We start from the raw sequence: 14,049 nt of genomic DNA on the forward strand, positions 1-14,049 counted from the left end.
ATTGTGCATATTCTTTTGTCATGAAGTTAATTTACGAAAATCACTATTTAGCAAGTTATCTGACTAGCCAACATTAGCCAGCTAGCTAGATAGTGTATTGACATTATAGTTAATTTGTAAATCGGGTTGTTAAATGTTTTAGGGACTCCTGAGAAAACCAGCAAACCAGGCTGTCGTCTTGGGAAACAGTGGATGTAWAGAATCTAGCTAGCTAAAYCATTTACTGCAAAWMMAATYTACAATTGTGTYAGSTTGCCTTGCAATGCAGCTGAAGTAACATAGCTAGCGTTAGCTCACTATGTACTTGCTTATTGTGTATTGGAAAATAACTGTATGTCTATGGATGTGTAGCTAGCTACAGTATGTAGTCGATCTGTGTATGGGACCCTAACACGTTAGGTTCTGAACTAATATTCATACCAACCTATTGAACCTCAGCTATCATAGTTGTTGTATCAACTTCAAGTCTGAATGACATGAATGAAGCCTATGGATTGAGTAGAATATAATAACTTTATTMTGCCAAGGATGAAAGTCCTACATATATGTACTGGAGGTATTACCAGGCATGAGATTCCCACATTGTAGCTTGTARATCTGTCACGCCCTGACCATAGAGAGCTTTTATTCTCTATGTTGGTTAGGTCGGGGTGTGATTAAGGGTGGGTCATCTAGGCGTTTTATATGTCGATGTCGGCCTGTTATGGTTCCCAATCAGAGGCAGCTGTTTATCGTTGTCTCTGATTGGGGATCATATTTAGGCAGCCATTTCCCCCTTTGTGCTTTGTGGGATCTTGTGTTTGTGTCGCTGCCTGTGAGTAGTCCAAGACTTGTGCTTGTTTTGTTTTGTTTGGTGAGTTTCTGTTTATTAAAATATGTGGAACTCTACGCATGCTGCGCCTTGGTCCACTCCTTATGACGAACGTGACAACATTGAATATATTCACTGATCATGTACTCTTCATTGGCAAATCAAGGTACGGTTCAGGTATGAATCTCTGAGACATTATTTTTCAGTCATAGCAAGTCAATGTGTAATAGCGGATGGTTGTAAATCTGAGTCCGTAGAGGTGTGCTCAGGTGTTCCGCAAGGTTCTACTTTGGGTCCACTGTTGTTCATTTTGTATATCAACAACATTGGGGATCTTATTGAAACAGCGGATGTTAATTTTTATGCAGATGATACTGTTCTTTATTCAAGTGGTAGTAGTTTATCTTTAGCTTTTGAAAATGCCCAAAGAGCATTTAACATCATACAACAGAATCTGTATGATTTAAAGCTGGTTTTAAATTCGGGTAAAACAAAATGCATTGTATTTTCAAATGCCAGGCATGTTACTAATCATGTCATTGCTACATTGGCTGGACATACTATAGAGCAAGTTAAAGTGTATAAATATTTGGGAGTGTGGGTTGATGATAAGCTGAGCTACACTGTGCATGTAGAGAACTTGATAAGGAAGCTCAAGCTGAGAAGAGGTTTTTATTACCGGCATAAGGCTTGTTTTTCTCTGGAGGCCAGGAAGGAGCCGGTACGATGTACATTACTGTCGGTTTTAGATTTTAGTGATGTTATATATACAGTGGGGCAAAAAAGTTACAGGCGTCTCTCGTCTTTTTAAGTGGGAGAACTTGCACAATTGGTGGCTGACTAAATACTTTTTTGCCCCACTGTATGCAGGCCTCAGCCACTACCCTGAGAGCACTTGATTCAGTGTATCATGCAGCCCTCAGGTTCATTACAAATCAAAAACGTCTTAACACATCATTGTGATCTCTCCACGCCGTTGGCTGGTCGTCATTGACCTTGCGCAGGCTTAAACACTGGTATACACTGATTTATAAGGTCATATTGGGTAAAATGCCATTTTATCTCTGTTCTTTTTTAGTCAGGTTGGTAAATAAATATAATTTACGGTCCCATTCTCATTTGCTTCTAACAGAACCAAAAATTAGATCAGGTCATGGTAGAAATAGTTTTAGTTACTCAGCACCGTGGTCCTGGAATTCTCTCCTGAACATTTTAAAATGTGATGATCTAGTTTCGTTGGTGGAGTTTAAACACTTGATTGATGTATATATCATAGAAGAGTGTAATTGTTTTTAGGCCAGCTGTTTTCAGTCAAGACTTTTGTTGTACTGTATGTGTGTTTATAGTTTTGTTTAATGTTGTGTTAGTGTATGTAAGAGGTTTCGTCTGAAACGTTGTTCCCTCTGCTGCTATTGGACCAGGTCTCTCTTGGAAAAGAGATATTATCTCAATTAGAAAAACCTGGATAAATTAAGGTAAAATTAAAAAATGTAATCAAACTCCATTCTTTGAATGATGCTGTGTCTGCATGTATGTATTACAATTATACACTTCAACAGTGTTTACCACTCCTGCTCCTGGGACATCAATCATTATACATTAGTCTATTGCATAGTTACAGAAACATGATTTAAGTAAAGGCTGATTTGTAATTCATATATACAGAAAAGAAACCCTGATGCATATCTAACTCCCTTCATCTGCATTAATCTAAGGACACAGGATAGTATTTCAATTAGATACATAATTTCAAACAGTGGATAATGTGAAACGCTTTATTGAAAGAAGTTCATTATCCAGGTGTTATAAATACATAATACATGCATTATAATTATGATAATTGTAATATTATATTATAAATACAAGTTCAATCAGTACCTCAATGCACATCTGATGTTATGCTGCATTATAAAACGAGGAAGAAAGACCAGGTGGGGAGAGAGGTGTAGAAGACAGAAAGGGAAAGAGGTAAGAACAGGGGCAGACAGCATATGATTCATGAATTACAGTGCTACCCTAATATTCTCTCAGTTCATCACAATTACAGTGTCTCTAACAGTGTCTCCTAACCAGCCTTGGGCCCCCAGTTGGCCCGAAGGTTATCTTAAGAGCGGGTGAGGTGGCGATGACGGGACTGGCTTCCTCTCTCACGTCAAAACATACCTGCAGACGAGAGACAGATGGATAGAGAGAGAGCATGAATAAGCCTTGTTTTTTTTATTCTAACACGGTCAGTCATCATAATCATCAGGAGGTGAAATGCAAACCTGACCTTGGATCATTAACCCTGGGACTACTACATCTCTGTCTGTATTTCAATGTAAAGCATCTCTTTAATAATACTTCCTCTTGACCGAACCAAGTGACCTCTCACCTATGATCATGCTGTGCTCTCTGTGTCAGCCAGTTCAGATGCGGGAGGGGTTCACCTACACAGCTGATATAACCTAGAGGATTTAGGGAGAAGGGGGAGAGGGATGAAGTGAAGAAGAGAGACTGGTGTGTGTGGTCTCACCTGGTGTCCACACGAAGTGGCTACAGAGTACTTTATGCTGAAAAACAGACACATGAGGACAAACAATAGAAGATAATGTCAATAGAAGATACTGTATATGACGCAGACACCTATCGGAGTGTACCTGAAACATTTAAATATAGAGGGCTATGTATCTCACCACTTGGTTATTGCAAGGCTAACCCCCAGGGAAATCAGGACTTGGCAGCAACAGATAGTCCAGTGAAAATGGCTGTGTTGATGTGGTGTAAATCTGACAATTAGCAGCTGCCATCTTAAGGMTTTTTTAATTACTGCTTGTGATACAGGTTCCATGTACAACAAGACAGGCAGAGAGGAAGAGAGAAGAAGAACACAGAGCAGTTTCATTACCTCTGGTTAGGGACACTGGTTATGGACACTTTTGCCAGCTTCCACTTCCTGTTCCTCGGACAGTGAACATCTGGCAATATCTACATTTTCGACCCCTTGATCAGCTCGCAGATTATTTTTATTTTTTTGCAGATATGAAAACAATAACAGAGATATGACCGTTCAATCTAAAGCAGCAGATGTCATTTTCAGGATACGTCAATGCAGCACAGAAATCTTAACACCAGACTGGTTTTGTGGTTGTTCATTAGGTGATGGGGAATATACAGTGACACCTGCACCATCTACACGCTGCAAAGACTCCCTAACTCTTCTCCATTGTACACGATGGCCCATTGCTCTGAGACTTCCTTTGACCATTCTAAAGTCCGCATGGGGGCATCCTTGCCTTAATGGTCGTGACTTTCTGGTCTAACTCTTCATCTGACATATCAGAATAGCATTCCCTGACAGACATATTGTGTTCTTTTGTAAAAATATATATWTTTTTTAAAAGCTGCCCGTTACACTGTCATGAAATATGATTATATATCGACTATGAAACAAGTAGGACATGGGCTGCTTATGAGTTGCCATGAAAGAAAGTTTGATGAATTCAACTGAAAATGGCGAGAACAAGCGTCKGTAGCTAAATGGTTTTGGTTAGTTTGAGAATAATAATTGCATGATTCTACGGTATGTATGAATGTATGTAATATAGTAGAATGTTATGAGCTGACACTGAATCGTAGGAGCTAACTACMAGCTATGTAGAAGTTGGATGGAAGAACAGCCAGTTCTGCTTACCTGAGATGCCATCATCACACAGTCCTTCTTCGTAGGTGTGCGTTATGACTTCCTGTGCTTTCAGAACAGATATTTTGATTGAAAAAACAAAAGTTTTGCTCTCGACAAAAATACATAAATTTATACATAAATGCAGAATTCTTGACACACAACCGAAAATGCTACCATATCCTGCCAGCACGCCCACAAGCGAGCCACTCAGGATCATAATGATGACACGAGGAAGAGGGAAAGGAACAAGATGGGAACATCAACGGGTTGCAAGTTGGGGAGGGGGGCTAATAGCTGAACAATAGATTATTCAACCTTTACTAAAGAATAGTCTAATAGCCGAGCTAGGTGTGAACCCCTCCTCCTATCACAGGTCAGATTTGCTCTAACGACCAAGGGGTATCTTGCTACTCAATGTAATAAAGTAATGACCTTTCAAATAACTTACCTTACACGTTATGTTGGCTGACAATTTGTTAGCTACTCTGTCCTTATGAACCACATAGCATATCATTACAGCAGTATGTACCGGTATGTTAGCTACGCTGTCCTTACCTAAATATACGAACCTCATATCATTACAGCAGTATGGTACCGGTATGTTTTAGCCCTATGCTGTCTTGAGAACTCACTACTCATTACAGCCAGCATTGTACGGTATGTTAGGTTCTACTCTGTTCTTATGAACCTCATATCATTACAGAGCAGTAGTACGGCGGTATGTTAGCTACTTCTTGTTCCTTACTGAACCTCATTCATTACAGCAGTAATGCTACGGTATGTTAGCTACTCTTCCCTTACAAACTCATATCATTACAGCAGTAATGTACCGGTATTATCTTCTGTTTACCCTATTAGTAATGTTATGTCTACTCTGTCCTTACTAACCACATTATCATTATCAGCATGTATGTACGTAATGTTAGTATCTGTCCCTTACTTAACCACATAATATCATTAAGCAGTACTGATACCGGATGTTAGCTACTCTGTCGATTACTAACGCATATATTACATTATGCCAGTATGGTACCGTGTAATGTTATTAAGCTAGGCGTGCTGATCACTTATACGAACCTCATTCCTAGTTAACAGCAGATAATGTACCCGGGTTGTTAGCGTACTCTATGTCCTAGAACCTCAATATCATTACACCGCAGTACATGTACCAGGTATGAATTAATAGGACGTAATCTGTCCTACTAACCACATCATCATTAACAGCAGTATGTACCGGTAATTTAGCTTTACGCTGGTCCTTAGACTAACCGCTTGTATATACAGTTACAGTAGGGCTGAGTGTACCCGGTATGTTAGCTACGCGTGTCCTTACTAACGCAAATAGCATATCATTAGCAGTATGTACCGGTATGTTAGCTACGCTGTCCTTATGAACCAAATACGATATCATTACAGCAGTATGTACCGGTATGTTTACTCACGCTGAGTCCTTACTAACCACATATGCATAATCATTCAGCATACTGAGGTAATGTACCACAGGTAGTTAGCTACGCTGTCTTACTAAACCGATACCATAGCATCATACATTACAGGCAGTATGTACGTAGTTAGCTACGCGTCTTACTAAGCCTCATAATCACTTATAAGCGTAGTATGTACTGAGTATGTGGTTATGCTCCCTTGTTCCTTGGAGCTACCGCAATCATATTTTGACAGCAGTATGTAAACCAAGGGNGAACACTAATAGGAACTTCTAGAACACTAATGAACTCTGAAACACTAATGAACTCTGGAACACTATAGAAAACTCTAGAACACAATAGAACTCTAGAACACTATAGAACTCTGGAGAAACGATAAGAACTCAAGAACACTATAGAACTCAAGAACACTATAGAACTCAAGAACACTATAGAACTCTAGAACACTATGAACTCTCTGAACACTATAGATCTCCAGAACACTATAATCTCAGAGTAGAACACTATAGAAACTCAAGAACACTATAGAACTCAAGAACACTATAGAACTCAAGAACACTATAGAACTCAAGAACACTATAGAACTCTGGAACACTATAGAAACTCTAGAACACTATAGAACTCTGGAACACTATAGAACTCTAGAACACTATAGAACTCTGGAACACTATAGAACTCTGCAACACTATAGAACTCTAGAACACAATATAACTCAAGAAACACTATAGAACTCCAGAACACTATAGAACTCTAGAACACTATAAACTCTGAGACACTATAGAACTCAAGAACACTATAGAACCAAGAACACTATAGAACTCTAGAACACTATAGAACTCTAAGAACACTATAGAACTCTAGAACACTATAGAACTCTGGAACTCTATAGAACTCTGGAAAACTCTTGAACACTATACAACTCTGGAACACTATAGAACTCTGGAACACTATAGAACTCTAGAACACTAATGAACTCTGAAACACTAATGAACTCTGGAACACTATAGAACTCTAGAACACTATAGAACTCTAGAACACTATAGAACTCTGGAAAACGATAGAACTCAAGAACACTAAGAACTCCAAGAACACTATAGAACTCTAAGAACTCTAAGAACTCTAGAACACTATAGAACTCTGGAAACACTATAGATCTCTAGAACACATAGATCTCTAGAACACTATAGAACTCAAGAACACTATAGAACTCAAAGAACACTATAGAACTCAAGAAACACTATAGAACTCAAGAACACGATAAACTCAAGAACACGATAGAACTCGTGGAACACTATAGAACTCTGGAACACAATAAACTCTGGAACACAATAGAACACTATAGAACTCTGGAAACACTATAGAACTCTAGAATACTATAGCACTCAAGAACACGTATATAGAACTCTGGAAACACTATAGAACTCGGAACACTATAAACTCTGGAACACTATAGAACTCGAACCTATAGAACTCTAGAACACTATAAACTCTGGAACACTATAGAACCTATGAACAACACTATAGAACCTAGAACACTATAGAACTCTAGAACACTATAGAACTCTGAAAACGATAATCAAAACAACTAGAAACTCAAGAACACATAAACTCTGGAACACTATAAACTCTGGAACACTATAAAACTCTGGAACACTATAGAACTCTGGAACACTATAAACTCTGCAACACTATATAACTCTAGAACACGATAGACTCTAGAACACTATAGAACTCTGGAAAACGATATAACTCAAGAAACACTACAAACTCAAGAACACTATAGAACTCTAGAACGCTATATAACTCTGGAACACTATAGAACTCTAGAACACTATAGAACTTTGGAAACTATAGAACTCTAGAACACTATAGAACTCTAGAACACTATAGAACTCTGGAAAACAATAGAACTCAAGAACACTATAGAACTCCAGAACACTATAGAACTCTAGAACACTATAGAACTCTGGAACACTATAGAACTCAAGAACACTATAGAACTCAATAAGACAACACTATAGAACTCACCTAGAACACTATAGAACTCGAACTCTAGAACACTATAGAACTCTTGGACACTCTAGAACACTAGAACTCTAGACCTCTAGGATACTCGAACTCTGGAACACTCTAGAACTCTAAGACGTTCTAGAACACCTGGCTGAGCCTCACAGGGTGGACAGGGATTACCAGTGTTTTCCACAACACCCACAGACCCACAGACCCACAGACCTTGTCCTGTCCTCAGCCAGCCAGCATGTCAGTAGATATAGTACCTCCGAAATCTCACCCTATTGTCCCGATATAGTGCACACATTTTAGTGTACCATTTGGGAGGCTGCCAGTGTGACTCTGAGGCTGCATAAAGGGACACGTTCACATGCCTCTCATTGTTGATCTGCTACTCATACACTATATTATAGCCAGCGAGCTTTGGGCAGAGAGCCACATCAGTGCTACCAGACTAGGTCACAGGACTAAATATACCTGGGGCTGCTGAGGGAGGGAAGGAGGTGGGAAGTAGCTACCGAGACAGGCTGTCCCTACACTTTTAGATAAAAAGGTGCTATCTAGAACCAAAAAGGGTTCTTCAGCCGTCCCAATAGGGTAACCCTTTGAAGAACTCCTTTTGGTTCCAGGTAGAACCCTTTTGGGTTCCATGTAGAACCCTTTACACAGAGGGTTCTACATGGAAGCCAAGAGAGTTCTACCTGGACCCAAAAAAAGGGTTCTCCTATGGGGACAGCTCCAGAACACTTTTGGAGTGTAGGGACTGGTGTGGTATGAAGAAGTTATGACATTATTATGGGTAGAGTTCTAGACCATTACTAGAGGATGTATCTGTTATGCTCTGAGGTCTGCTAGGGCCCTGAAGCTTTCCAGACCCATGGAACACTTTCCTGACCGTGGAACACTTTCCAGACCGTGGAACACTTTCCTGACCGTGGAACACTTTCCTGACCGTGGAACACTTTCCTGACCGTGGAACACTTTCCTGACCGTGGAACACTTTCCTGACCGTGGAACACTTTCCAGACCCGTGGAACACTTTCCTGACCGTGTAGCAGCTCAAAACGTACTGATTTGGCGATGCCCAATGTACTGTTCCTCCTGTGTCGGGTGCCTAAATCCTTTTATCGTTGGAATTTACTGACTGGCTCTAACCTTAAACCTGACCTCTCGACCCCATCAGAACCCTAACCATGACGATTTATGTAGCATAGGGTAGCAGGCATTTCCTTGTAAAACTCCTCTTACCCTGTTAAAGAGGAAAAGAGTAAGTTGACACCAAGCTGGTATTTAGTGACTGAGAATAACTCAAACAGGAGCTACTGGCTGCTTCATCCAAAGAAACTTACGGTACAGTGTGCATATATTTTCCTATGGGGGGGTCCCCAGTAGGAATCGAACCCACAACCCTGGCATTGCAAGCACCATGCTCTACCAACTGAAACACAGGACCGTACTGAGAACGCACTATAATAGTTAAAAAATAAAAATAAAAAACACAAACAAAAACAGGCTAAATCAGTAAAATATTTTTACGTTTCAAACTTTTATGACAGAAGAGATCTAGTATAATGTCGCCCGGACATCTTCGTCAATGCCCCCATTCTATCCAGAACATTTTACTGTACCCGTTTCTACCAAGCCCAAACAGGCTCTGTTTTTGTCAGTGCTGAAACACAGTGGTTCATTGTGGAATCTTGTTCAATGGCTCTGGTTTAACATTACAGCCCCATGTGTCCTAAATGGTACCCTATTCCCTATATAGTGCACTACTTTAGATCAGAACCCTATGGCACCCTATTCCCTATATAGTGCACTACTTTAGACCAGAACCCTATGGCACCCTATTCCCTATTAATAGTGCACTACTTTAGACCAGATTCTGATCACCTACTTCCAACCAACCAGGTAACATTTCTAGATCACCTGACTTCCCACCAACCAGGTTAAACATTCTAGACCACCTAAACTTCCAGCCAACCAGGGTAAACATTCAGATCACCTGACTTCCACCAACCAGAAACAATTCTAGATCACCTAACTCCACCAACCAGGTAACATTTCTAGACCAACTAACTTCCACCAACCAGGTAACATTCTAGATCAGCCTGACTTCCACCAACCAGGTAACATTCTAGACCACCTTAACTTCCACCACCAGGTAACATTCTAGATCACCAAACTCACCAACCAGGTACAATTTCGTAGATCACCTGACTTCCCACCAACCATTAACCATTCTAGATCACCAAAAACTACCACCCAACCAGGTAACAATTCTAGGATCCACCTGACTTCCACCAACCACGGTAACATTCTAGACCACTAACTTCCACCAAACCATGTAACATTCTAGATCACCTGAACTTCCACCAACGGCATAGTAACATTCTAGACACCTAACTTCCACCAACCAGGTTAACATTCTAGACACCAAACTCCACCAAACCAGGTAACATTCTAAGATCACCAACTACCACCAACCAGTAACCATTCTAGACACCTGACTTCCACCAAACACTAACATTCTAGATCACCTAACTTTCCAGCCAACCAGGTAACTTCTAGACTCACCTAACTTCCACCCAACCAGGTAACATTCTAAGAATCAGCGCAAAACTACCACCAACCAGGTACATTCTAGATCACCTGACTTCCACCAACCAAGTAACATTCTAGATCACCTAACTTCCACCAACCAGGTAATCGATTCTATAGACCACCTAACTTGCCACCCAACCAGGTAACATTCTCTAGATCACCTAACTCCACCAAAACAGGTAACATTCTAGATCACCTATCTTCCACCAACCAAGGTAACTATTCTAGACCACCTATAACTTCCACCAACCAAGGTAACATTCTGACAACCTGACTTCCTCCAACCACGTGTAACATTCTTAGACACCTAACTTCCACCAACCAAGGTAAATTCTAGACCACCTAACTTCCACCAACAGGGTTAACATTCTAGATCACCCTGACTTCCTCAACCAGGTAACATTGCCTTAAGACAACCTAACTTCCACCATACCAGGGTAACATTCTAGACGACCATAACTCCACCAAACGCAGGTAAACATTCTAGATCACCTGACTTTCCCCAACCAAGGAACATTCCTAGATCAGCCAAACTACCACCAACCAGGTAACATCTTAGATCACCTGACTTCCCCAACCAGGTTTGCACTATACAACTATTCTAGACACCTACTTCCACCCAACCAGGTAACATTCTAGATCACCCTGAATCTCCCACCAACCAGGTAACAGTTTAAGACGCACCTAACTATTCCACCAACCAGGTAACATTCTAGTATCACCAATACTATCCCACGCAACCAGGTAACATTCTAAAATTCACCTAACTTTCCACCAACCAGTAACATTCTTAGTGACCACCTAAACTTCCACCAACAGGGTAACATTCTAGATCCACCAAACTACCACCAACCAGGTAACCATTCTATATCACCTTAACTTCCACCAAACCAGGTAACATTCTTAGACCACCTACTTTCCCACCAACCCAGGTAACATTTCTAGACACCTGACCCACCAACCAGGTTAACATTTTCTAACAAACCTAACTTCCCACCAACCATGTAACCATCTAGACACCTAACTTCCCACCAACCAGTAACATTCTTAGATCCCTAACTTCCACCAACCAGGTAACATTTCAGGACCACCTAACTTCCACCAACCGTAACAATTCTAAGATCACCAAAACTACCACCAACAGGGTAACATTCTAGATCACCTAACTTCCACCAACCAGTAACATTCTAGACCACCTAACTTCCACCACCAGGTAACATTCTTAGATCACCAAACTACCACCAACCAGGTAACATTCGTAGATTCACCTACTTCCACCAACCAGGTAAACATTCTAGACCACCTAATTCCACCAACAGTAACATTCTAGATCACCTGACTTCACCACCAGGGTAACATTTCTAGACCACCTAACTTCCACCAAACAAGGTAAATCTAGATCACCAAACTCCACCAACCAAGTTAACATTTCGAGATCACCCTGACTCCACCACCAGGTAACAGTTCTGAACCAGGCCTAACTTCCACCTACCACGGTACATTCTAGATCACCTAACTTCCACCAACAGGTAACATTCCTAGACCACCTAACTTCCACCAACCATGGTAACTTTCTAGATCACCTGACTTTTCCACCAACCAGGTAACATTCGGAGATCCACCTAACGTTCCAGCGCAACAGTGGTAAACATTCTAGACCACCTTAAACTTCCACCAACCAGGTAACATTCTAGATTCACCTTGACTTCACCAACCAGGTATACATTCTAGAATCACCTAACTTTCCACCACCAGGTAACATTCTAGACCACCTAACTGTCCACGGCAACCAAGTGAACATTCTATATCACCTGACTTCACCAACCAGGTAACATTCTAGACCACCTAACTCTCCACCAACCAGGTAACATTTCTTAGTATCACCAAACTCCATGCCAACCAGGGTAACATTCTAGTCACTGACTTTCCACCAACCAGTAACATTCATAGACCACCTAACTTCCACCAAACATCTAACATTCTAGACACCTAACTTCCACCAACCAGGTAACATTCTAGATCACCAACTTCCACTCAACCAGGTAATCATTCTTAGATCACCAAAGCTACCACCACCAGGTAACATTCTTAGATCACCTGAACTTCCTACCAACCAGGTACATTCTAGATCACCTTAACTCTCCACCAAACAGGGTAACATTCTTAACCACCTAAACTTCCACCACCAGGTACATTCTAGATCACCAACTACCACCAACCAGGTAACATTTCTAAGGATCACCTATCTTTCCACCAACCATCGGTAACAGTCTAGACCACCTAAACTTCCTACCAACATGGTACATTCTTAGAAACGCTGACTTCCTTCCAACCAGGTAACATTCTAGACAATCCTAACTTCCACCAACCAGGTACATTCTTAGACCACCTACTTGTCCACCAACCCAGGTAACATTCTAGGACACCTGACTTTCCTCCAACCAGTGTAACATCAGACAATCCTTATCTTCCCACAACCAGGTAACATTCTTAGACCACCTTAACTTCCACCACCAGGTAACATTTTAGACACCTGACTTCTCAAACCACGGTAACATTTCTAGACAAACTAACTTCCACCAACCAGGCTAAACATTCTAGATCACCTGACTTCCAACCAACCACGTAACACTTTTCTAGACACCTGCACTTCACCAAACCAGGGTAACATTTCTGACACCTGACTCCCACCAACCAGGTACACTTCTAGACAACCTAACTCCTTCAACCCACCAGGTAACATTCTAGATTTCACCTGACTAAGTCCACCAACTAGTAACATTCTAGCACATTGTCACTTCTCTCTCTACTCTCTCTCTTCTCAATCTCTCTCTCTCTCTCTCTCTCTCATCTCTCTCTCGTTCTCCTCTCTCTGTTCAGGTTATTTAAGTTTTTACCGAAGTCATACTGTGTGCCATTTATGAAAGATGTGTTCTATTGAAGCCCTGAGTTCTGTTTGACATGAAGTGCCAGCTCCTGAACCAAGTATCTATGAATTACTCTGTAATGAAACAGCCCTGGAGTCTGTATTGACGTGAGTCCCAGCTCCGAACCAAGTATCTAATGAAATTACTCTGTAATGAACAGGTATCTTGAGTCTGTATTGACTGAGTTCCCAGCTCCGAACCAGTATCTATGAATAGTCCTGTAATGAAGGATCTGCATTCCAAATGTTCCACCCTTACCCCACCCTTTTACCTTATATAGTGCCCACTACTTTTTGACCTGCCTTTGTCTACAAAGCCAGGCTTTCCAACGACGTGATGGAAGTTGGGCACGCAAGACGTCGCTTTGACCAGACCCTGCGTGGGGCCGCTTTTGCAAAGGTAGGGCACTGATAAAAATAGGAATAGAGGGTGCCATAGGGCTACTGATCTAAAGTAGTGCACTATATAGGGAAACAGCGGTTTGCCTAGGGCTCTGTTCTAAAGTGTAGTGCACTATTAGGGAACAGGGTTGCCAGTAGGGCCTGGTCTAAAGTAGTGCACTTATATAGAATAGTTGGTGCCAATTTAGGT

Source organism: Salvelinus sp. IW2-2015, unplaced genomic scaffold (genome assembly GCF_002910315.2).
Source record: "Salvelinus sp. IW2-2015 unplaced genomic scaffold, ASM291031v2 Un_scaffold2798, whole genome shotgun sequence".
In the NCBI taxonomy this organism is placed as follows: domain Eukaryota; kingdom Metazoa; phylum Chordata; class Actinopteri; order Salmoniformes; family Salmonidae; genus Salvelinus; species Salvelinus sp. IW2-2015.